This window comes from Notamacropus eugenii, chromosome 4 (genome assembly GCF_028372415.1).
Source record: "Notamacropus eugenii isolate mMacEug1 chromosome 4, mMacEug1.pri_v2, whole genome shotgun sequence".
Classification (NCBI taxonomy): Eukaryota; Metazoa; Chordata; class Mammalia; order Diprotodontia; family Macropodidae; genus Notamacropus; species Notamacropus eugenii.
Genome location: NC_092875.1, coordinates 224,810,597 through 224,836,310, shown reverse-complemented (window position 1 = coordinate 224,836,310; position 25,714 = coordinate 224,810,597). Strand labels below are relative to the sequence as shown.

At 33.5% G+C, this 25,714-nt stretch overlaps 2 long non-coding RNA genes across 5 annotated transcripts in view; one reads left to right on the top strand and one right to left on the bottom strand.

Annotated features, from left to right (window-relative positions):
- LOC140501004 (uncharacterized) overlaps positions 1–25,714 on the bottom strand; it is a 79,943-nt gene that overhangs the window by 2,468 nt on the left and 51,761 nt on the right. Inside the window, exon 2 of one of the 3 annotated variants that reach the window (XR_011966015.1) lies at positions 6,081–6,166. The exons of the other annotated variants lie outside the window; for them this stretch is intronic. This is a non-coding gene — a long non-coding RNA (uncharacterized lncRNA). The remainder of the gene's footprint in view (positions 1–6,080; positions 6,167–25,714) is intronic. 3 annotated transcript variants of the gene reach the window in all.
- The window catches only part of LOC140501005 (uncharacterized), a 144,539-nt gene that overhangs the window by 82,517 nt on the left and 36,308 nt on the right, over positions 1–25,714 (top strand). For both annotated transcript variants that reach the window (XR_011966017.1, XR_011966018.1), the window contains exon 2: positions 6,088–6,187. This is a non-coding gene — a long non-coding RNA (uncharacterized lncRNA). The remainder of the gene's footprint in view (positions 1–6,087; positions 6,188–25,714) is intronic.

Here is a 25,714-nt window from a genome sequence, read left to right as displayed (position 1 = left end):
CTGTAGCACATTTCCACTCATGTTGTGATTACAGTCCTGTAAAGGACAAGGAAACAGAAAACCTTCCTACCAGAGTGAATTAAGGTTGTTCACTACCACAACTGACTTCCCTGCAAAACATCGTTTCACATGAGCAAAATTACACCACCAAGAGCCACTAGGCCATTCCAACAAGATGCCATATTTTTCTTACATGTTCAGAAAAAGCAAACATTTCACTATCTTTTTTTGTCTAATGACTGGCATTGTAGTGCAGTGCTTCTTTTACTTAACAGATAGCTTAATCAATATCTTGTCAGCCCAAGACATCATAGTAGCAATTCTCTTTGTTCAGAAAAAGAGTGAAAAAAATATAAACACTCCCCAACCCTAATAAATATATTTCAATTCCTTTTAAGTACATATGTATATTCATCTTTTGATCCCTTCACAATCATAGCATATTCACAATATTTTGCATTTTGTGTTCATTTGAACATTATTTAATTAAAGCGATAACCTAAAAGAGAGAAGACAAAGCAAAGTAAGTCAGATTTTTTTTTGAAACACAAGGAAAGTAGGGCCAGAAAGTAAATATCTAGAAACAACTAAAACATTTTGTTTAACCATTGAATACTTTTAATGAAATTTTTATTTTAATATGTAAAAATATGAGTGAATAGATTTAGTAACAAATAATTGAATTTTGAGTAATAAATAATTGAAAGAGGAAGCAAACTAGAATTTAGAGTTGGAATGGACTTTAGATGTCATAAAACAATTTTACAGTTATTTAGTACAGTGCTGTCAAACCCTATTTCCTAGAATGTATTCTTCTATGGGAATGGGAAGGATTTATATACTATCTAGTTTAAACCCTTTATGTTTCTAAAGAGGAAATGGAGCCTCTGGGATGCTGAATGACTTGTCCAAGGTATCATGGGTTACCAAATTCTCAAGGATAAGCATGAAGGAATTTAATATTAATGAGATAATATGCGTTTACACAAACAAGATAGATTCTGAGTTTGACACCTAATTTTACAAGATAATAAATTCAGAGCTAGAAGAAACATTAGAGATTATTTAGTCACACCCCCTCATTTTACAAATGAAGAAACTGACATCTAGACAGCTCACATAAATAGTAGAAGACAGGGGCTAGGATATATATGAACTATTTGTAATCTTCTGATTAGAAACCTAACACTCTTTATTACTAGAAAAAGCTTTACATCAAAACTCAATTTAATGATCTGCTTTATTCAAATACTATAAGGTCTACAGAGATTCCCTTTTCCACAACTTTCTTGAGGCATGAGTACAAAAGATTTCAGTTTTACAGTACACAGTAATTCTAAATATGCAGATTTAATTTGCTTGTTCTTTGATAAATGATTTGATTAATACTGGGATACTTTATTCACATATGTTTACTTACTCCTAACTACAGTTGTGTGTCCTGCAACAGCATCACCCCTAGAGATTGTCACTCAATAAACTTTGCATGGTTTTACTTAAGAAAGAATTCCACAGGCTTTTCTTTCTCTTATTAATCTCTTTTTTGATCAAATGAAATTGTTTCTAGACATTCTTTACTTTCTGGTTAATCATTGTGCAAAAGAACAAAACCAAGTAGATGGTGATACAATACCATCTGTAGGTCTGGAAATTTTGTCTTTGCAGGTGTGGAAAGTAAGACATTTATGAGATAGAAGAAGTGTGGGGAAAACCTGCTGATTAAGGAAAATTTTTAGTCTTTGTTCTTGACTGCCCAATTGACTACATCAGATAATTATTTAAGTTAGCAAATTACTATCACCATCTTGCCATCTCCCTGCTAAAAAAAATATTCGTTAGTTCCCCACAACCAAGGCAATAAAGTCCAAAATTCTCTGCCTGCTCATTCAAGGTCCTCCACAATCTGATGCTCCTACACACACCTTTTCATTCAGCCTTGCCTCTCTCTATGTCTATCTATATTCTGTATATGCCCAAAGTAGGAATATTTAACCTTTCTGCTTTTAGATCTTTGTTTACACTATTCCTTCCAGAGAGAAAAGAGTTTCTACCCTGCTCTCCAGCTCCAATTATTATTGCATCCTTGTCTATTATTAAGGGTTCACCTTAAAATCCATTATCTCCATATACTTTTCTATGATGATTTAGCTAGATATAGTCTCTCCTCTTCATTCCTATAGAATTTTGTACCTGTCTCATTAAACATTTACATTTCAGCTTGTATTAAAGGTGAATTTTAAATAGGCTTTATGTTCCTTATTTGGCAAAAAGAAAGAAAGAAAGAAAAAGAAAGGAAGGAAGGAAGGAAGGAAGGAAGGAAGGAAGGAAGGAAGGAAGGAAGGAAGGAAGGAAGGAAGGAAGGAAGGAAGGAAGATCTGGACAGAGAAAATGGTGAGCTCATTCCCTCACAGAACTTTATGCAGTTTTTTTCATATTATTGTTGACATTCAGTCATTTCTTACTCTTTATGATCCTGTGGATCACAAAGGCCCTTCTATCCTCCAATATCTTCTGAAGGCTATCCAACCTCATATTCATTGCTTTGATGACTCTATCTATCCATTTCATCCCTTGTCTTCCCATTCTCCTTTACCTTCAATTTTTTGCAGCATCAGAATCTTTTCCAATGAGTTCTGTCTTCTTATATAGTTAGGGCCAATAAATATTTATTGAGTTAATGTATTTATTAATTAATTTTCAAATCTCTTTATGTATACATAGCTTAAAGCTGTATTATATAGGCACCCAGTGGCAGCAGGTATGCAGGATTATTCTTTAATCCACAGTCTCAAAGAACAAAACAAAATTTTCTTCAGTATGCAGGAATGGGAATGGGAGGAGAAATGGGGAAGAAGTTTCTCTTTTATATTTGGTGGTATCAGAAAAGCATCAGGTCATATTAAGTAGACTTATTATTTATTCCTATTGCTGCCAGAAAAATTGGCTTGAATAAAAAGAACCTGAGGTATTTTCTGAAGCATTTTGTTATATCTTCTATTGTTATCCCATAATTTCCTTTTCCAACGTCTTTCCTCATCTGATTCCCTATACTTGTAAGTCTTGTCTCAAATTACTTTATTTTTGGCTGATAGCATCCCACCCATCTCAAAACCTTAAGCAAATACCTTTACCTTTTTGAAAGTCTTATTCATGTCAATAACATATTCTTTAACTGTGTGAAGTGAAATTGTCTAATGCTCCCTGTCTGTGTGGGAGAATAAATGGAGCATTTTAGCTGCTAATAATAAATAATCAATTTGCCACACCCACATAGAAATTTTCTGACAAACCTAATGCAAATGCCAATGACCAATCAGAATTCTATATGCCAGAATAAGTGAAACTGTTTGCATTAATATCAGTCCATTATGTTCTGTTATATGTTAAATGGCTTCTCAAATCACAAAATTAGATTTTAGAGCAGGAGAGACTTGAGAACTCATCTAGGCCAACCACCTCATTTTACACATGAGGCAACTGAGAACCAGTGATTAAATGACTTGTTCAAATGGCAAAGACAAGATTCAAACCCAGATTCCCTGACTACAAATCTTTAGTTTATTATGGTGTACTACTCTGCTTAATCAAATATGCTTAATGCTATACATTGTCAGCAAATTCCTTAATCTGTTTAGATTGGAAAATAAGTTTAACAATAGACTGTTTGAGTTGGAGTCTTAGACATCATCTGGCCCAACCTCATCTTTTGACAAATGAGGACCATGAAATCCTACATAAGTGAAAATATTTGCACAACAGAGACTGATATATGCAAGGCACTGACCTAGGTATTATGTAGGCTGAAGTAGAAATACATCATGTAAGTTTCTACCAGAGTGAGCTATTGGTAGAATTAGAATTATGCCCAGGTGACCTGATTTACACTTTGGCTGGGGGGGAGGGGATTAAATCATATTGCTGAAATGTGCACAAATAAGAAATAATTTTTTGAAGTGTGAGTTTTTGAAAGTTTTTTTAAAGTTGATTTTTACAACCAGTCCATCTCCTCAAAGTAAAAAATATCTCCCATTATTTTGCCAGAATATTGGCTAGCTGTACCTCCAAAACATAGATACAACTCTCTAAGTTTTGCAAAGCATTTTTAAAAATATCATCTTGTTTTATCCACAAAACAAGTTTTAAAGACTTCAGAGACATCAAGAAAGATGAAGATTGAGAAAAAAAATCCATTTGATTTGGCAATTAAGAGATCATTAGTAAGAGAAGTTTCCATTGAATGGCAAGATTAGAAGCCAGATTGTAGTAAATTAAGACAGTAATAGGAAGGGAAATGTAGTGATTGTTGATAGCTTTTAAAGGAGTTTAGCTACAAAAAGGTCTTAAGATGTAGGACTAATAGGAATAGATGGATGAAGTGAGGAGGGTGGGATAGACTGAGGTATTTTTACAGGTAATAGTGAAGCAGTCAGCAGATAGGGAGAGACTGAAGACAAGAGAGAGTAGAGGGGACAAAAAAGGCAAAAAAAAAATCTTATAAGACAGGATGCAATGAGATCACTTTGACATGCAGAGAGTTTACGTCGGCAGGAAGAAAGTCTATCCATTTCCATGAGAAAGGGTAAAGGAGAAGAAAGAGGCAGAAGACACTTGATTGACATGAGGTGCAAAGGAGGAGAAAAGAGGAAACTCTCACTGATCAATCTCTTTTTTTCCCCACTAAAACATGAGGTAAAGTTCTTGAGAGGGTAGAGACAAGTGGGAACTTGGGGAGGTTTGAGGAATGAAGAAAATATTTAGAAGTCACTGTGATGAGTGAAATAGGGAGGCAGAAAAGGATTAAAGGATTGCTCTCCCACAGTGGGGATCCAATTGTGAGTTTGTAACAAATTTTTAGCAGATCCAGGCATAATTTAATAATTTTCTCCATCTTCATTCCACAGTTTATGAGTCTTTCTGCTAAGGTAGAGGATGATTGGAATTATCCAGGCTAAGGCTTTTTAGAGCAATATCAGTCTAGGATGAGAGAATAAGAAACTAAGAGAAGAGGACAATGTCAAGTTGAACTCATTTGTCAAGGGGGTCAAAATGGGGAAGGGAGGAAAGTCTAGCCTATGAAATAATTATGGCCTAGGAAATAACATTGATTTGGTTGGATTAGAGGTCATGATAAGGACAAAGAACTGGATATAGGTTGCAAGGCAGAAGAAGAGTTGGAATGACAATAGATTATGATCAGATAAGGAATTTCAGATTTCATTGATGTGTAAGTTGTGAATCTATGGATGAAGGCAATTTCAGGATATAACCATTTTTGTGTGTAGCTAATGTAGTATAGAAGAGTAGGTCACGGGAAATGAGTAGTCTGAGAAACTAGTAGATTAGACTGTCTAAGGAAGTATTGATGCATATGTTGAAATCCCCTGGTATGAAGACAGGAGTTAAGGATGAGAGAGTGACCATAAGGCAGGAACTGAACTCACTGAGAAAGGAGGAGGTGAATCTTGGAGATCAATAGACAAAAAAACTACAAGAATTTGGATTGGGTGATAAATATGGATTGAATAAACCTCAAAGGAGTCCTAGTTACTGAGTGATGGTATTTAAAGGAGAATAAGAAACATCCCAACTCCTCAACCTTGACCTTTGATTTGAGGAAGGAGGGCAAGTACAGTCAGTGCTGATAAGGATAGCCAAAAAGTCTGCATTATTAAGGAGTCAGGTCTCAGTGAAAGCGTGAAGGCAAAATAAGTGGGATAGAGGGAAAAAGATTCAAGGAAATGTGTTACATGTGGAGCAGGCATTCCAGAAAATACTATGGAAGGAGTTACTTGTTTTAGAAAGGAACATTGTAGGAAAGGTGATTTAAAGGGGATGGGAATAAAAGGAATGGACAGTGGGGAATGGAAAACAGAGTGTAAATAACCACAACTCAGTGTTCAGAAACAATGGAATATGAAAGGTATGGCTAAATGGGAATTTTTTAATAAATGAGGAATTAGTTCTCGTAACTTATCAACATCCCAAGAGGTTTAGCCTCAAAGAAAAGTCCTCTCCGAGCCTTAAGTTCTTCAATTAAAGGGACTAGTGCATGTAGACAATGGAATGACATTTTTTCTCACCCTGTAGGTGGATCTGGTCAGGTGGAGAGACTGGCCAACTGCCTCCTATAGTCATTTCTCAAACCCTGACAGCCAGGAAGTATCCTCTGCAAGCAAGAAGACAATAGGTGAGTAGACTTGTGCAAGATGGAATGGCATCTCATAATTCTCTTCTGGTAGGAAAAGTTCCCTGAAAGCAGGAAATACAACCTATGGTAGAAAGGGTAATCTGCATGTAGCAAGAGACCAGGCAAGGAAGCTAGTTTCACTCTGAGATTGCAATGGTCTTGTGTCATGCACAACGTTTGTGCTGACTGACAATGTTTGAACCTGATTGTATTAAAATTCTGATCCAATTGAAATTGGTTTGAGTTGATTAGCTCACCTTTAGTTCTTTTTTGGTTGAGTGATGGATTTCATGCTAGACATTTTTATTGTTTTTTTAAAATTCTGTGGTTTTTAAGGATGGATATTATTCCAAGGAAATAAGCAAAAACTCCAGCTTTTAAAGTGTAGATTTCAGTGACTTAGAGATAGTAATGATTTTTGGTTTGGGAAAATCAATTGTTCCAAAGAACAAAGTATAAAGGGAGGAATGCTCAAAAACAAACAAATGAACTAACAAACAAAAAAGAAACACACCAAGAACTAATAAATTATTGCAATGAAATTACCAAATTATTCTTCAGGAAAATGCAAAGTCCTTCAGAATTGGTATCTGAAAGGGAATTACTGATTCTTCTAGGATGGGCATATATGACTCCTTAAGCTTTGAGGAACAATGAAAATAGTATGTTATTTGTTTGTTTGTTTTGCTAAGGCTGTGAATCAAAGGCAAGAAAATATAAAGATTGGAATAATGAGTATTGAAAAAAGTTTGTTTTAACTGATGAAATTACTTAAAAAACATTCTAGGCTATACCAATAGAAATCTAGATGAGCCTGTAAGGTATCCAAAACATATCCCTACTGTAGAAATAATGAATTCTGGGGGGAAAATATTGAAATATAAAGGAGTAGAATTATTCCAGAACTATAGAAATTCCAAAATAAAAATGAAATGCTGTAATATAAATCTGTACAACATCACATCATAAAATGTTAAGAAATTCATCTAAGAAAGAGAGACAAACATGTTAAAATGGTCTGGCTTTGTGATTTTTGAAGAATTGTGGTGAATAGGAGATAAACTGTGAAGCTGAAGATACTAAAATGTCTCAATTTTTTTAAAATAGGGAAGTAAGAACATGCTTTCAATTATAAGTCAATGAGCTTGATTCAAAAGAAGAGGTGATCACAACTAAAAATTATAGGTTTATTAAGAACATGTTATATTAGTCTAACAATTTCCTCTTCTGGCAGGACTAGTAGACTAGACTAGATGATCAGGGGAATGTTGTGCTATCAGATAATTATTTTAGCAAAGCGTTGTATAAAATTTTTCATGATGTCCTTGGGTCAGATGAAGAAATATAAACCAAGTGCTGATTAGATTTGGAAGTGTCTGCCTGACTTGGTGGGGGAAACGGGAGGGGAATTATTGCAGCTGATCCTCATCACTGGCCATCTTCCAACAGAACACAGAGGGCTACATCTCAGGAATATTACAGAGGGGGTCTATAGTTAGACTTAGATTTGGAGTGATGAACTCTTATGTCTCTTATAACTATAAAATTATCTATTTCTATAACTTTATGAACATTATGACAAAATATCAGTTACTTACTTGAACAAATTAAAAATCACAAATCATTAAGGGCCAATTCTATCTCTTCTCCGATCTCTCTAAATCTTAGAAAACAATATAGGAACCAATTCTCGTTACTATCTCTTAGATGAAACTAAATTAATACAAATGTATGACTTTACAAATTATATATGTGTATATGTATATGTATTTATGTCTCTGCAAGGCATGGAAATAGGGGCTGGAGCTATGATTTCACTGGTATAAGGAAGTCTTCCCAGGTGAGGAAACTTCTTATGGACACACACACACACACACACACACACACACACACACACACACACACATACTCACCTGTAAAGATACAGACATGATAGATAGATAGATAGATAGATAGATAGATAGATAGATAGATAGATAGATAGACAGACAGACATAGATAGATAAATAGAGACATAATATATACATATATGCATAAATGTATATATTATGTCTGTATCTTTACAAGGACATATATATGTCAATATCTTTAAGGGTGTGTGTGTGTGTGTGTGTGGGAGTGTGTGTGTGTGTGTGTGTGTAAACTCTAAGGTGTGTGTTACACTATGATTTATGGTCCATATTACCTCCTCTTTTAATTAAAAGTTGGGTAGGACAAGTTAATTTCATAGAGACATTTTCAAAGTTGACAAGGATGAACAAACCTCCTTGAATATCTGAGGGATAAAAAGAAGCAGAGTTGTGAAAGCGTAAGAGGTGATCAAGATTAGTATTATTAAGCTACTATCACACGCTGACACAGCTTTCATTTCTATGCAGAGCAAATAAATACATTGCTTCTTGCAACTGAGATTCAGCTGGGCTTTTATTTGATCACCCTATTGCCTATAATAAACTGTGTCTCATTCAAACAGATAGAGCTAGTTCCTCTCTGTTTTTAAAGCTGAATTAGGCAACATTTTAAAATTGAGTGAAATCAGTGAGATTGCATCTAGGATGTCCTGACTACAATGGCCCATAAAACTGGTTCCAGTTGAGGACTAGCATGAGCATGTGCTAGATGATTTTCATAAAGGAGGACTCCCTTGCCCCATATACCTCTCTCCTCCCTTCACTTTTCATTAAAGCATGCTTCTCTTGCTTTTTTTCCAGGAAATTCTTTGCTAGGATTATATCAGGTTTCTCATAAAAGTTTATTTTACACACGTTTTATGATCATGTTGGGAAGAAATAATGAGATGGGGAGGTATCACTTCAATGCAAGAGAAATGAGGAAAATCATATCTTTAGAGCCCAGGACTGATAGATGGTGGATAGTTTGTATTTCACATCCCCCAGCCTCTCTATCACAGTGGGATTACATTTGGGGGAGAGAGGGAGGGAGTACTGATACTTCAACTGTGAGGAGGTTAATTTTGTCAGGAAGTAATGCTTTTTCAGGATTACTAAACTACTATTTTCTCACTAATTATTCTCAGTGATTTGGCATCCCATCCTTCCTTCTTAATTTTGTTATGCAATTAATTCAACATATGGTAAAATAACAAAGACTTTCATTTTTCAATTTTAGCTATTTTTCATGAAATTGACAAATATGTTTGGAAGTACAAATAATTCAAGTAGAAATCATTGATAATATATAATGCTTGTGTATATTTATGAAAAAAGTCTAAACTAGGTGGGGCAAACTGTAAAAATAGAACCACAGAACTGAAGGTCAAAAAGTTACCAGACTGAATTCTTTGGGAATAAACAGAAGTCTAATCTTTCTTTCGTGACAGCCTTTGGATATTTGAAGACTACAATCATGCCTCCCACCAACTCCTTTAGCCTCATGGTTTTGAATCCACACTATTCTGTCCCCTCCTACCTGCTCCAACCACCCCCTTCTTCATGACACACTCCAATTTACTGATTTCCCAGAAATAAATGTAGAACCAAGGCAAGGTGCGACCAGGAATAATTATCTTCCTTTTTCTAGACATTTCTTTTTGTAAACTAAGATAGTATTAGTTTTCTGAACTGCCATTTAAAACTGCTAATATACACTGAGCCCTCAGATTACAAAAACCCACGCTTCTTTTCTATATGAATTGCTATCTAACAATATCCTCCTCCCATCCTCAACTTATATTGTTGATTTTTTTAACTTGAATACAGGACTTTGCTTTATATTCATCCCTTTTAATCCAGCTGTTTTATGAGATTCAGATCATCATTTGAACCTGTGAATGTAATAATAGTAATAACATTAGTATACTGCTTTAAATTTTTCATATACAATCTCATTTTATAATCACAAAAGGAACTCAGTCCAAGCATCCCTATATTTTTAAGCAGGACTATACAGAAATTATGATAGATGGATAATGGTTTCTCTTATACTAGCAGTTTAGGAAACATGAAATAATAGAATTATAGAATTTCAGGACTGCAAAGGGTCTCCGAGGTAATTTAATCTAGCTTTTATTTGAATCACGAATTTTCTCATCCAGAGCTTGATGGGGAACTTGATGCCTTAGAGGGAGCTCACTCAATTTTCAAAGAGCTTTAATTGCTAGGGAGTTCTATCTTTCTTTGGGGCAAAAATCTGAATACCAGGAAGTTCTATCCATCAGGACTAGGTTTATCTCCCTGGGGTCAGGCAGAAAGAAGTCAGTTAGGTCCCTACTAAGTCTTCTCTTGGGGAAATGTTCAAAGATATTCAACTGATTTTCATATAGCACAGTTTTAATTTCTTTTCATAGCTCTTATTTACCATAACTTTAAAGCAGGACTCTTTGAGGGGGAGGGGATCAGGGAATTTCCTGGATCACTTTTTAATCTAATGAATTCTAAGAATCTTTTTTTAGAATAATGGTTTGTCTGCTTTTATTCACAAGTGAAGGAAATTCTAAATTTCATTTAGAGGTTAGTGAAAATAAAAAAGATGCATTTTTCCCACATATCCAAGTTCACAAATTTCAGGACTCCAAGTTAAGATGATTTGTTTTTGCAAGGTCAGTCTGTTGAGTTAATATATTTTCTTCTAAGCAATATGTCTAAAATTCATATATCTTTGAACAAAGTGAATGCAGTGCTTTGAGAATAGTTAGGTATATTCTTTCTGAATATAATAATTAAGAAACCTCAAGAATAATATAAGTTGCCTGTATTACACACCTATATTCCCTATAGTCTGGAGAAGCTGAGGCTGTTGAATCGCTAAAGTTTGGGAATTTTGAGCTGCAATAGGTCTGAGTCCGAACAATGTCTCACCCTTATCTTTAATTTCTCTCTGTCTACTGGTTGCTTCTATACTGCCTAGGAATTTGGTCATGTCTTTCCCATTCTCAATAAATCCTCACTTAACTCGTCTATCCCTGTTAACTATTTTTTCATTTCTCACCTGTCTCTTGTGGCTAAATTCCTTGAGAAGGTCATTTACAATATGTGCCTTCACTTCTCTTTTGGCTTGCTTTTTAACTTTCTGTGATCTGACTTCTGATTTCATCATACAACCAAAACTGTTCTCTCTAATGTTATAAATTGTCTCTTAATGGCCAAATCTAATGGCTATTTCTCAATCTTCATCCTTCTAGAGCTCTCTGAAGTCTTTAATACTATCAACCCCTTTGTTCTTAATACTCTCTTCTTTCTAGGTTCTTGAGACCTCTCTTGTTTTTATTTTCCTATCTACCTGACCACTTCTCAGTCCCTTCATCCAGATTCAGTCTGCTTACTATGGGTGTCCCAAAAGGCTCTGGATTGGGTCATTTTCTCTTCTCATGCTCTACTATTTCACTTAGTTATCTCATCAATTTCCATAGATGAAAGTCTAATGAAGCTCTCTGATGATATCCAGTCTCACATTTGCAATTACTTTTTAGAAATCTTGAACTGGAAGTCCTGCTGACATCTTAAACTCAATATTTTCAAAACTCAACTCATTATTATTCACTCTCAGAACTTACTCCCTTCCAAACTTCTTATTAATAATGAAAGTACCACTGTCCTTCCAGTCTTCCAGGATTGCAAACTGGGTGCCATCCTTAAGGTGTCTTGTTTTCCTTCAAATTTTAATTTCATTGGTTTTGTTTGTGCAAAAATTCTTAAATTTCATGTAATTAAAATTATCCATTTAACTTCATGTGATCCTCTCTATCTCTTGTTTGGTCATAAATTTTAGTTATAGATCTAACAGATAAAATTTTCCATATTCTCTTAATCTGCTTTTATCAATATTTACATTTAAATCGGGTACCCATTTTGACCTTATTCTGGCATACAGTGTGAAATGTTAGTATCTGCCTACTTCCTGCCAGACTATTTTCCAGTTTTCCCAACACTTCTTGTCAACTAGTGAGTACTTGCCCCCAAAGCTTGGATCACAGGGCTTATCAAACAATAGTTTACTATGATTACTTACTTTTATATATTGTATATTGTATACCTAATCTATTCTGTCACTGGACTTTCACCTGTGGCTCCAAGAAGCTATAGCATGTGCAGTGGCCACACCCCAATAAAGCTGTCTTTTAAACAGGCTTAACCAGGTTGAGGGTCATCAACAGGTCTCAAACCTGTTGGTGGGTTAAGGAGATGGCTACCCCAAGCATGTGAAGACTTCTCTACACAGAATGGGCAGATAACAATAGTTTGTTCCAAAAGTCATAGAAGTGGCTAAAGCAGGTACTTAGAGCTTGGTCAGATATTGAAGATGCCAAGGTCATCCACTACAACCTGGGCCATCACCAATTATTTTTATTTTTGCCTTGCTACTGGACTTTAGTGACTGGAAAAGAAAGTGTGACTGGTGACTTTGGCAACTCTGCCACACTTAAATCCAATTCATGTCTGAGTCAAGACTTCATCCAATTGTTATTGGTCCTCTTAGAAAACAAAGAACAATAATTATTACCATAAGAAAAACTTCATTTATTCTTATGCTTTCTAATGTTTGCTTGCTTTATTTGTTTCAATAAGAATGGGTATATTATTTTCTTGAAAGCTTTTCTCCACCTATTAACATAAATCATATGGTTTTTGTTGTTTTTGTTAAAGATATATTTAATAATGTTTGCAATTTCCCTAATACTGAATCAGCCTTGCATTCCAGGTATTAATCCCACCTGGTCATAGTTCTATGATATTTGTGAAATATTGCTGTAATCATTCTGCTAATATTTTTGCATCAATATTCATTAGGGTAATTGATTTATAGTTTTCTTTCTTTGATTTTGCTCTCCCTGGATTAGGCATGGAGATTATATTTGTATCTTAAGAAGAATTTAAGAGGACTCCTTTATTTATTTTTCCACATAGTTTATATAGTATAGGAAATAATTGTTCTTTTTGTTTGGGAGAATTTAATGAAAAATCCATCTGTTACCGAGGATTTTCTCTTAGGGAACTCATTTATGGATTTTTAAATTTCTCTTTTTAGATAGGGTTGTTTACCTTATATTCTTATTTATTAATATTAATTATATTAGTGAAATATATTTATATTTTAAAATATCATTAATATATAATTTTGTAGGATATATTTCACAAAATATTCTAATATAATATATACAATAATATATAAACAAATATTTATGCTATTTTATAATATATTGATTACATATGCTATATTAGTAAAATAGATTTATTTCTATATATTTCTTCTGTTAATCTGGGTCATTCATATTTTCATAAATATTCATCTATTTTATTTAGTTTGCCTATTTTATTGGCATTTGTCATACCTAGGCAAGTCACTCTCAGTGACCTCGTTAATTTTCTAAGATGATAAATCCCAATTCCATTCTCACTGAGAAAGGAAAATTCCTCCATAGAAGCACTTTATAACAATGAAATTTCAGATCTATCCTTCTAAATAAAAAGCTGAATTAATCAGTAAATTATTTCTAATTTTCTTGGGATATTTTTGTTTGCTTCCCACAGGGGACTTTAAATAATTGTTTCATTATTGATTTTCTCCCTGAAATCCTTTGGACATATTCAATTTCTTCTTCCATTTTTTTTTTCTTATGTTACCTTTTGCCAATTTATTCCCTGCATTTAACAGAATTAAGCAGCTAATTCATTGTTTACTGAGGAAATTCTAACTTTTAAAAATTTTACTGATGTTTTCAAATGTATTTGTCTTTTGCTATTTTTGCCTATTTAAGTTAATTGACACTTTATAATTTTTGTCATTATTTTAGAGTTCTTTGTTTTTCTCATTTCCATAAATGATTTAAAATTATTTTTATTTTGAATTTTTTTTTTGAAGAGGGCTTAGTGAGTGGTTTTGTCTAAGCCCATCTCCCTTTCATCACCTTAAATAAATAAGAAATGGTCCAAATAAAGTTAAATGACTACAAAAATGGGTGAGGAAATCCTTATAAGTAATATCTCATGGAAAGAAACAACAACACTGAAGTACAAAGTTAACAAAATTGACTCTGCTCATACAATTAGTATCATAGAGTAAAAATGAGTGGGAAAAATCTCCAATAGAAAAAGATAATACTGGAATAACAAAAACTAGATATCACAAAATGATAGCAGAATGACTGACATAGCTTCTACAGTCTTAGAGCTTAATTTTAAAAACAAAAAACAAACATGTAAATAAATAAATAAGAGAAAAGTAAAGCAGGAAATTTAAACCCTTAAAGAAGTATTTGAGAAGCCAATCACAAGAATCAATGACTTATAATAAAAGACAGGGGATCTTAATAAAATAGAAGACCCTCAGAGAAAGAGAATATAATAGAAAGAACACAAAAATGTTGTATAGATATGGAATTACTACTCTCCAAAATAAAACTCATAGGAGAGCCTAGAAATCTCTAAAAATAAAACCAATGGGTCTTGGAGATAGAAGGCAGAAAACGTCTCTAACAGTTACTTATCTCTTAGAAAAACATAAGGAAACAAAGAACCTTAATACCATATTTCAAGAAATTATGTAGTAAAATTGTCAGAAAAGATTAGAAGAAAAAAGTGCAGTTCAAGAAAATCCACAGGATGCCACCAAAGAGATATTACATGTTACTTACCCAGAGACATAATTGTCAAATTTTAAAGCTTCAATTTTTAAAAATGAATTTGCAATCAGCCAATAGGAGGCAATTTACATATTTAGGAATAGCATTTCTTGTTGTGTAGCACCATTTAACCACATTGAGAAATGAAAGTGCTAGAATATTACACAGTGAAAAGCAAAAGAAATCAATTTATACCCTATGATGAAAAAGTTGGCTCAGGATTTTCAATTATTCCCTCATTGAAAACCGGAAAAGAGCTTGGTGTTTGAAATGTCAATTCAGTGAACCAACAGAAATACCAACAATGCATATCTTTTGATTAAGATAAAAACATCAGATTTTAAGCTAGAAGAGACATAAAAGGCAATCTAGTTCAACCTCATTTGCTTTACTAAGAAGCAAATTGAAACTCAAAGATCTGCCCAAGGTCATACAAACAGTAAGTAATAGTGACAGGAATCAAACCCAGGTTCCCTTGATTCTAAATTTAGTGTTTTTTTCACATACCCTGATGAACAATTTTTCAGATGTAGATTGACTGTACAAATTGTATTTATTCAAGTTACTTTTAAAGTACTTTCTCTTCATATTTTTAGACCATATAGATATTAGAGCATAAATCTTGAACTTATGAATTTATATCAATTCTTTTATAGATCTTTGGTATCAAATTCTATCACAAATATTTAGGACAAAGACTCTGTCCCACCATGATTCTATACTTTTTCGCACAAATTTTTATTGAGTCACAAATTTATTTTTATTTTTTTTTAAATTCCATGTATTTTGACATCTATAATTTCTTCTGATTGTTAAATAGCTTTCTAAAACTGGGAAAATTATGTCATTTTTTCTTAGTTATGATTAATATTTTCAATAGTTAGGTCATTGATGTAATAAGATTTTAGTGTAGTATACATTGGAAGATATGGATCTAACCTCCTGTGTTACCAAATTGCCATCAATTTCTCCCAACAAGTTTTATTGAATGTTTCCTTTTCTTTGTGATCCTGAATTTTTCAAATACTATCCTATTGCATGATTTTTATTTCCAGCTGTATTCCTCTTCTGTTCCATCAACTTATTTCTCTATTTTAAAAATAATCCAGTGCCATATAGTTTTAAATTACTACTTCTTTACAGTACAAACTGAGAGAACTCCTTGCTAACTATGTGGGCTTCATTGAAAATATTAAGATAAAAACAGAAAACATTTTCTGTCTTCATTTAACTTCTACTCTCCTTATTTCTTTTTAATTTTCATTAATTGTCTTCATCTAAAAAAATGGGCTATATCAGGAGTTCTTAGCTTTTTCTTGTGTCATAGATCCTTTTGGAAAGTCTGAGGAAGCCTATGAATTCATTTTTAAAGTAATATTTATAAAATAAAATATATTTTTCTATTTCCTATTTTATTCAAATATACTGTATATGTGTGTAACCTGAAAGCACTGACCCCAGTTTAAGACTCCCTAATGATCCATAAATCTGTTTCTATGAAATGTTCCTTTTAAAATGTATTGCTCTGTCATTAGGGGTATAAACATATAATATTAATATTCTCTTATTAATAATGGTGCTTTTAGTCATTGCATAATTCCCTTATATAGCTCTTAATGATTTCAGTTTTGCCAGCTGAGTGACAGTTTTGTTTTGGTGGAAGGAGCATTAGACTTGGAAATAGAAACTGTATTTGAAATAGAAACTGTATTTGAAGACCACTATCCTTCAAAGGCAAATACACATATAGCTACTGTTAAACACTAAATAAGTTATTTGACTTTTCATTGGTCAAATGGGGATTTTAATGTATGTACTACCTATGTTCCATATTCTACTGGGTGCACTATCTATAGGATTGCTATGACTAATGTACTTTGGAAACCTTAAAGTTCTCTATAAAGGAGAATTGTTATCATTTACATCTTTCTTTAATTAGCTGACCTAAGCAAACTTTAATCTAGCTGGGAGTTTACTCATACTATATTGAGTTTACTTTGTAAAAAATTTATTTGTACTATACTAAATCTTGAACTTTCCCTCCAATTTCTTTAAAATATTTTTATACCTGTGATTCCTTCCTTCCACACTTTTCTTCCCTATTTCTCTCTGTTTTTTCCTTCCGTCCTTTTATTTGCCATGTTAATAAGCAACTCATTCTTATCTAAAGTGTCCTGAGCGATTAAGTAGTTGACTAAAACAATACTACTCATACTTTTAATTTCCCTAAAGTAACTGCATTGACTTGAGGATAGTTAATTACAATTGTAAATTTCCTACTGATTAAATCACAACTTTAAGTCTCTAGTTGGATTTGAAATCTCTATGCAGGTTAATTTTGCCTTTCAAAAACACTGGGGAATGGCTCAACAAGTTGTGTTATATGATTGTGATGGAATACTACTGTGCTATAAGAAATGATATTTGTGATTTTAGAAAAAACATAGACTTTCGTGAAATATGAAGAACAAAATGAGCAGAACCAAGAGAATGTTGTATACAGTAACAGCAATATTGTTTTAAGAACAATTTTGAACAACTAAATAATTTTGACTATTATAAATAGTCAAATTAGCTACAGAGAACCTATGAAGGAAGAAGCAATTTGTATTAGAGAAAGAACTGATGAATAGGAGTATGCAAACAATGACTCTACATGTTTGTGTGTCTATACACACACACATATATTTGTGTACTCATGGGAGGGAGAAAAAAGGAGGAAAAAGTGACATGATAACTTCATTAAAAGACATAGCAAGTCGTACAAAAGAGACTTGCAGTTTCATATGCAATCATCTTTTTTATTCTTCTATGGTATGGAAATGTTTATTTATTTATAAATTAACATAAAATAATTATTTTTCAAAATTGCTCTAAGATTGATCCTTCATTCCATGAATGACTCAGTTATTTTTAGTTCTAAATGTTCATTTTATGTCTTTAAAAAAAAGGGGGGGGTATCTTTGTCAAAAGTTGATTTGGAGATGAATGCCTATATTTCTTAACTTTTGGTATATCACCTTCCAGATGCATGTTGCTATTCATTTTTGTGAAAAACAATCTTTCAAAGTTGTTGTTGTGTTCATCCTTCATTTTCAAAAAAGACCATGACATCAAAAAAATGATGACATGACTTGCACTTGACTTTGTTTAGAGTAAGGGAGGGCTGTGCAAGGTCACCAGTCTCACCTTTTCCTGATCTATATGGGTCCAGTGACCAGATATTCATCAGGATGTCTGGAGATGGCTCAGGGCTACTTATTTTTGTGAAAAAAAATCTTGCACAATTATTATTTGTTGAAATGTGGTCTTCTTAGCTTTCCATAATGTATTCTATCTATTGTAGTCTCACTGTTTGACAATGCACATTCCATATATTTATAATTGGAAGTTCATCCCTGTTGGGATCCTCTGAATTTTTTTGACTTGCAATCTGACCCTTATTTTTACCATATCCATAAAATTATTTTTTTAAAAAAACTTACACAAATCTAGTAATCAGATTTTTTCCTCATAGTATTTAGAAAGGCTAATAGTTCAGAAATTTACTTTTGTTACTCTGACCTCTTGATTTGAATTCTTTTGTCCAGCTTAGTTAAGCTCCAGATACATTTGTCTGTTTCCACTGTTTCTTTTGCCTTTCCAAGGTATGAAGACATAGTTAATAGAACATGAGCCTTGGAGTCAGAACAGCCTAGGTTCAACCCTTGCATCTAACACATAATGGTTCTGTAATTGAATTAGTAAATTAATCTCTAAACCAATGGTGTCAAAGGGGGCTACTAATCCCTATATAAGGATCTCTGATGGTCTTGTTTTTATTGAATTATAAAATGTAATATTATTTATTATTTTATTGTATTTTCATTTATTGTGTTAAATATTTCTCAGTGACATTTTAATCTGATTTGGGTCCACCTGGGAGTGTTATGGACTGCACGCCTGTAGGTCCTATGTTTGACACTGCTGCCTTAAGCAACTTCATAAAACTAATTTTCTAAAGTTACTGATCTGTATATATAGAAATGGGTTCCTCATTCAGAGTTCCTTATACCAATTAAATTATAGTGTAGAACCAAAAAAAGGTTAATCTCTTGAAAAAGAATTATATTTTTCACATTTTGTTTTCCACAGATATATCTCAATTGTTCTTTTATCATCATTTTGTTCTGAAATTCTTTGGTCTTTCTTTCATTTTTTCGCATCTTATTTTCCTAAAATTCATTTTTATCTTTTAATCACTTCTAATTATCTATTAACTTTTTTTCTTATACTGAGGAAATTCTAGCTTTATTTTTCAGACTGTCAGATCTTTTAAATTTCTTCTTTTAATTGATCATAATAATAATTATTATTACTATTTATATTTAATTATAGTATTTAATTTTTTAATTTCTGGGAGTTTTGATTCTTAGAGACATGTGCACTACTGATTTTGTTGGGAATTATCCAGGAGGAAATTGCCCTTGTGATTGGTCTTTACTCAATCATCTTCCTTAAAACAAGATTTCATCTTCCCTGAACTAGCCCACCTTCACTTCAAAAGCAAATCTGCCTTTCCATTTACGAAGTACAAGTTTTGTTAAAAATGAAAGCACTACATGTCAATTGATTATTGGCTACCAACCACATAAAAAGTCGAGATCAAGATGAAAAGTGAAGTAATATTTAAAGAAATACCTGCATGAGAGGGTCAGGGGCACAACACACAGTTTCCCTGGCCCTCAATTTCCTTACTTGTAAAATAGAGGCATGTACAGGATCTCTAAAGTCCCTTATAGGTTCATGAGCCAACATAATATGAATATGGTTGAAACATAGAATATAGATTTACAAGTAATACTTACTAAATAATACTAAATTCCAATTGTTATCAGTCACTGTTTAACTTAACTGTGATTTTTTCATACTAAGAATAAGTACAAAATATCTCTGAATATTTTCTTAGAATCTGAAGCTTTCTAGGTCTTATGTTCTGGCACACTTTAAAATTCAGTTTCTATGATGACGTCTTGAGAATAATATGTTTTACAGAACTTTCTCACGTTATTTACCATTAATTGTTGTATAGAGGGAATTTTAGCTTTGCTGATATTCTTCTAATTGCAGTGAACTCAATGCCCTGCATCTTCTTTGATGAGAGACTACTTGCTTTCAAGGTGACTTTTCTCTGCTCAAATTCCCAACATACTCTCTCGTTCCTGATTTCATTATTACTGGAAGGGCTGGGGAGAAACAAATAAACAAACAGAGCTTCACTATGACTCACTGACCCTGCATCAAACTTTTGTATTCCTCCTCAACAAAACTGTTTCCTAAGTAAATCACATTCATATATAGTGTTTTTGATGTTAGTATTTTCCTCACTACAACCTCATAAAAGAGAAAAAGTATAATTATGCTTTTACAGATGAGGAAACTGAGGTTCATAAGTAACTTGATCATAGTCACATAACTAGTAAACATTCCTGCCAAACTCATATCTAGCCTGATTCTGCATCAAACATTTCCAATTGAATCTCAACTTTGAATAAAATACCAAATAATAGTATTCATCAATTTGCTTAGCAAGTAAAAGTTGCTTTCTTTAGTGTTGGTTTCCTTGAGTTCTCTCAATGGGATTATTTCTCTTCCCAAAAAATTTTCTTTTTCAAATTGAATTGAACAAAGTAGAACATTTTTTAGATAAAGATAAAAGTGGTTTGTTGGAAAATACTTTTGATTCAATTACTTTAGTTAGTAAACTCTATTGAAGACAATACCTTGCATGGATTGGTGGGGGGGAACCCTATATTTTTTGCAATGACAGCTACATGTCTTTATAAAATTCATACATACTTTGAAACTCAATGAATTTCATCGATATGAGTATTCCTTTACTAGTATAGATCACAGCTCCTTTATGGCTTCTCCTTTGCCAAGATTCTTGCCCATTTCTATATGTAAATCACCCATGAAAGAGTTAGCTATTCCACTGTAGGTTTTTCTCTGACTCTCTTAATATTTGATGGTTTCCAGTATAGCACTTACATTTTTTATCTACTATCCCTTAAACTTGTTACATGAAAAACTTACATCTTCAAATGATATATGGCCTCAATGATATGTCTCATGTCACTTCTCATACACAAGCCATCATGTTTAATGTGGGAGATGTCTACTCCACATATTTCTGCTGACTTTTGAATCATCTGGACTTTCTATTCTTTTAAGAACATAGAATTGCATAGTTTACAGTATCACCAATATAGTTCAGAAGACTGACTTTGGAAGCAATGAACAGTTGTGAGCCATTGAAGGTGACATGTAACTTCATGAAAGCAATCCAGCATAGTACCTTCTTAGTATTTAAATCAAAATCCAACTTTCTGTCAATCTGTAGTACCTACCAAGATATACATGTATGAATATGTACATGTATGTTCATAAATGCTATTGACTGTATAATATGTAAGCTAGTAAAGTTTAAAACTGAACTAAAACTTTTGGGACATCTGGTATATTTTCAGTTTACAGTCAGCTAGGTGACATAGTGGTTTCAGTGTTGGCCTTAAAGGTAGGAAGACTTGAGTTCAAATCCTGTCTCACACAGTTGCTAGCTATGTGGCCCTGGTGCTATGTTTGAAAATTAACCTGAGAGATAATAGTCTGAGCATGATCAATTTATTAGTGTAACAACAGTAAGCACTCCAATGTACATGGGGGGCCTGCTATCACAGGTTCTTAGATCTGCATTCATAAAAGATAAGCAACTTTTAAGGGATTAATCATCATTTTAATCAAGCACATATCATTCCTTTAACCAGCCACATATATCATTCACCTACTTCAGGGGAGACAATACCTTGAACTTCAAAGAAAATATAGAGAAATCAAAGATCAACAGACATGACTTTCTCTGCCTGAATTCAACAGATCACAGTTACCAGAGAAGGAAGCACTGATATTCAGGTTCCCAAAGCCAGGGGGCTCCTTAGCAGCTTCCCAGAGTCCTCATCCGGCCAAACAAACATTTCCAGTAAGCCCCAAAGCAAAGCCTCAACTCAAGAGTATTTATACGTGTTTTAGAGCCAGAGGGCATCAAAACCTTTGAGAACCAGTGCCTCATTAACAAAAGGCTTGGGCCTTCCCACAAATCTTCCCTAATCAAACTCCCCTTAATAAGGCAGGTCCATTAATGGATGGGGAAGAGCTTTAATCACATTAAAATAATTAACAATACAAATACATATGCTGTTTCAAGTTAAAGAAACTCTTGTTTCTATACTTTACTCCTTGTAAAGACTCTTGATTGATAAATGCAAGATTCAATCAGAGGAACCTGGTTAAACTAAAACAAAAACAGTAAAAGATCCCATTTTGCTTGCCATCACACTTAGGCCAGCAGTAACTAATAAATTGTATCACTGGTGTCTCTCAATAACCAAAAGACCACAAGATAGGGTTCAACAGGTTTATATGGTTTGGGGGAATACAGAGTTGGGTTGGTGAGGAAGACAATGCCATTGGTTATAGGGTAGACAAAAATATGGGGATGGAAACAAAATGATTGGTTATATCAACAAATACAGGCTACCATCCCTATAGAGTTAGCAACTACCCTCTATGTCATTAAGCAATGCCTAATTGATTTATGGAACCCATTTGTTTCCTGAGTACATTGTCAATGGACCAAGGATAGTAAACCTTGGTTCCTAGGAGGTTTTGTTAGGGAGATAAGACCCTCTTTAATTGTACAAGGAAATGCAAGGATAAACAATATATCTTGTGGAAATATACCAAATGAGCTTATAGGCATTTGAAGATAATGCATGGAAAATAAGTTTTTCTTTTCATTATACCTTTAAATTAACTCAGAGGGAAAGCTAAATTCCTGAGCTCAATTCAAGGATATAGCAAGGTAGCTTTAGGAAGATTTAATTGTAAAATTAATACAACATAAAATCATTTACATTGTAGAATCAATATAGTAGAAATCCATATAGCAGAAACCAGAGGTAATAATAATTGATACCTTTACTGGGAAAGTCACATAACCTCTTTCAACTATACTTTTCTCATCAGTAAAATGAGAATAATAATGGCACCAACTTCATTGAGTTACTGTGAAGATCAAATTAGACAATATATTTAAAACACTATGCAAACTTTGTATAGCATTAATGTTATTTAGTCATTCAGTTGTGTCTACCTCTCTGTGACTCTGTAAACCATAGCATGCCAATACTGTCCATGAGTTTTCTTGACAAGGATATTGGAGTGGTTTGTTATTCCCTTCTCCAGTGGATTAAAGCAAACAGAGGATAGGATCACATAGTTCCTAAGTGTCTGAGTCTGGATTTGGATTCAGGTCTCCTGACTCTAGACTCAGTGCTCTATCCACTGAACCAACTAGCTGCCTTCAAGGTAAACAGAGGTTCCATTACTTGTCCAGGGTGACACAGTTACTAAGGGTCTAAGGTTACATTTGAATTCAGGTCTTTTTGACTCCAGGCCCAGCCCAGTGATCCATACACTGAGCCATCTAGCTGCCTCTACAGCTATTAACAGCTAGCTAATTATTATTATAATTCACTTATTTTTAGTGCAAATTATTGTCAATTTCTTTTGAATTCACAATCATAGATTTCATTGAAAACCAAAGAAGCAAACAAATGCTGGGAGATTTGTTTCAGTAAAATAAATTATTTTTAATGCTGATGAAGAATTCATTGGAAAAGAATAAAAGAGGAAAAAGAGAAAGAGACGATAAAATAACGTATCAACTCTGTAACAGTTGATTAAAAGGTGGATTCTATATCAATTCCATGATCTATGGTATGGAAAGAAACAAAAGGTCAGTTCCTTTGGGAAGTACTGAACAGAGACAGAGACATACACACACAAAGAGAGACAAAAGAAAAACAGAGAGAAATGAAAGCATTAGTAATCTCCTAACTTCTTTGGGAAGGGTATAAGCAGTGAGCAACAGCTTTTAAGATTGTAAAAGCTAAGATGACTGAAAGGATTTAAACAACAAAACTGAAACATAACAAATGCCAACAAAATTATAAGGAAAGCAAGAAACTGGGGTAAGGGGAGGGGAATTTCAAGCAAGTTTCTCTTATAAAGGCCTCATTTCTAAAACACAGGAAATTGAGCCAAATTTATGAAAATGAGAGCCATCTCTCATTTGATTAATAATCAAAGAGATGAACAGGAGGTTTCCAGAAGAAGAAATCAATGTTATTAATAGTCACAAAATGCTCTAACTTACTAATAATTAAAGAAAATGCAATTTAAGATAATTCTGAGGTACCATATCATACTTATCAGATTGGCTACCATGCAAATGCCAGAGGGAATGTAGAAAAATAGGGACACTGATGCACTCTTGATAGAGTGGTGAACTAGTCCAACCATTCTGCTGAACTATTTGGAAATATATCCAAAGGGCTATAAAACTGCAAACCCTTTGACCCAGCAATACCATTACTAGGTCTGTATCCTAAAGAGATCAAAGAAAATGGAAAGGGACATATATGTACAAAAGTATTTACAGTAGCTCTTTTTGTTGGGCAAAGAATTGGAAACTGTGGGGATATTTCATGCACTGAGGAATGGATAAACAAGATGTGATGGAATTGTCATGGAATACCATTGTACTATAAGAAGTTATGAAGGGCAAAGAAAGAAAAAGAAATGATGAGGGGCATGGTTTTAGAAAAACCTGTAAGACTTATATGAATTAATACAAAGTGAAATGAGTAGAAGTAAGAGAACATTGTACACAGTAACAATAACAATGCAATGATGATAACTGTACAAGACTCAGTTTCCCTGATCAATACAACGATCCACCACAATTCCAAAGGTTTCAATATGAAAAATGCTATTCACCTAAGATAGAGAGAGAACTGAAGAACTCTGAATACAGACAAAAACATTTTTCACTTTATTTTTCTCACTTTTTTGGCAACATATCTAATATGGAAATATGTTTTGGGTGACTTCAAAGGTATGATGTGCATCATACTGCTTTCCTTCTCAATGGGTGAGAGAGGGATTAGAAAAAGGAAGAGAATTTGAACCTCAAAATTTTAAAAATGAATGTTAAAATTAAACTTTTTAAAAAAACTGGAAAAAAATCCCAAAGGGAACAAACTTCAAGTGAGGTACTTCAAATCAGAACCCACTGCCAGTAATTTACTGACAATTATTATTCATTACCCTTTTGTTTTCTCTTACACTTGAGCGTGATTTTGTTCAGGTACTTTTTTCCATAATGACCAAGTGTGTGAATGGATATTGAGGTGAACTGATCAGCAAATGACGTGTAACAATGGAAAGAAGCAGACTTTCCGGGAGTTAGAAGATCTGGGTTCAAATTCCATGTTTGAAATCTATGTCACTTTGGTCAAATCACTTAACTTCATGGGTTTTCAGTTTCCTCATGAGTAAGATTAGACAGTTGGACTAGATAAACTTTGTAGCTCCTTCTAGTTATAGATATAACATGTGCCAACCCAATGGGACAGAAGAGTAGTAGAAGAGAGTGTTATAGCTTGTTGGGTCACACAGAGGCTGTGGTTCTCCTAAGGTTATAGTGTAGCTTAGTCTTCCAATCAGATGTTCTGATATGTCTGACAATTCTTCATAAAGAAAGGTCAATGAGCTCTGCCAGAACACCACCAAATAGGGAAATTCTTGAGTCTCTGGGTGTAATCATCATCCAAATTGTTTCCCAGTACTGAGAGACTTAAAATAGGGTGCTATTTGAAAGCTGCCAGTGCCAAATCTTTTTAGATTTGACTATGATTTTCCTAGTCCCTTAGCTGTTTTCATTTCCTGGGTACTCAATAAATGGAATAAAGCAAAAGTTATCTTGAGAATAGAATGTGAAATCAGGGTTGAATTATGTCACAGTTGATAATACTGAAAGGAGTACAAGGTGATACTTATTTCATAGC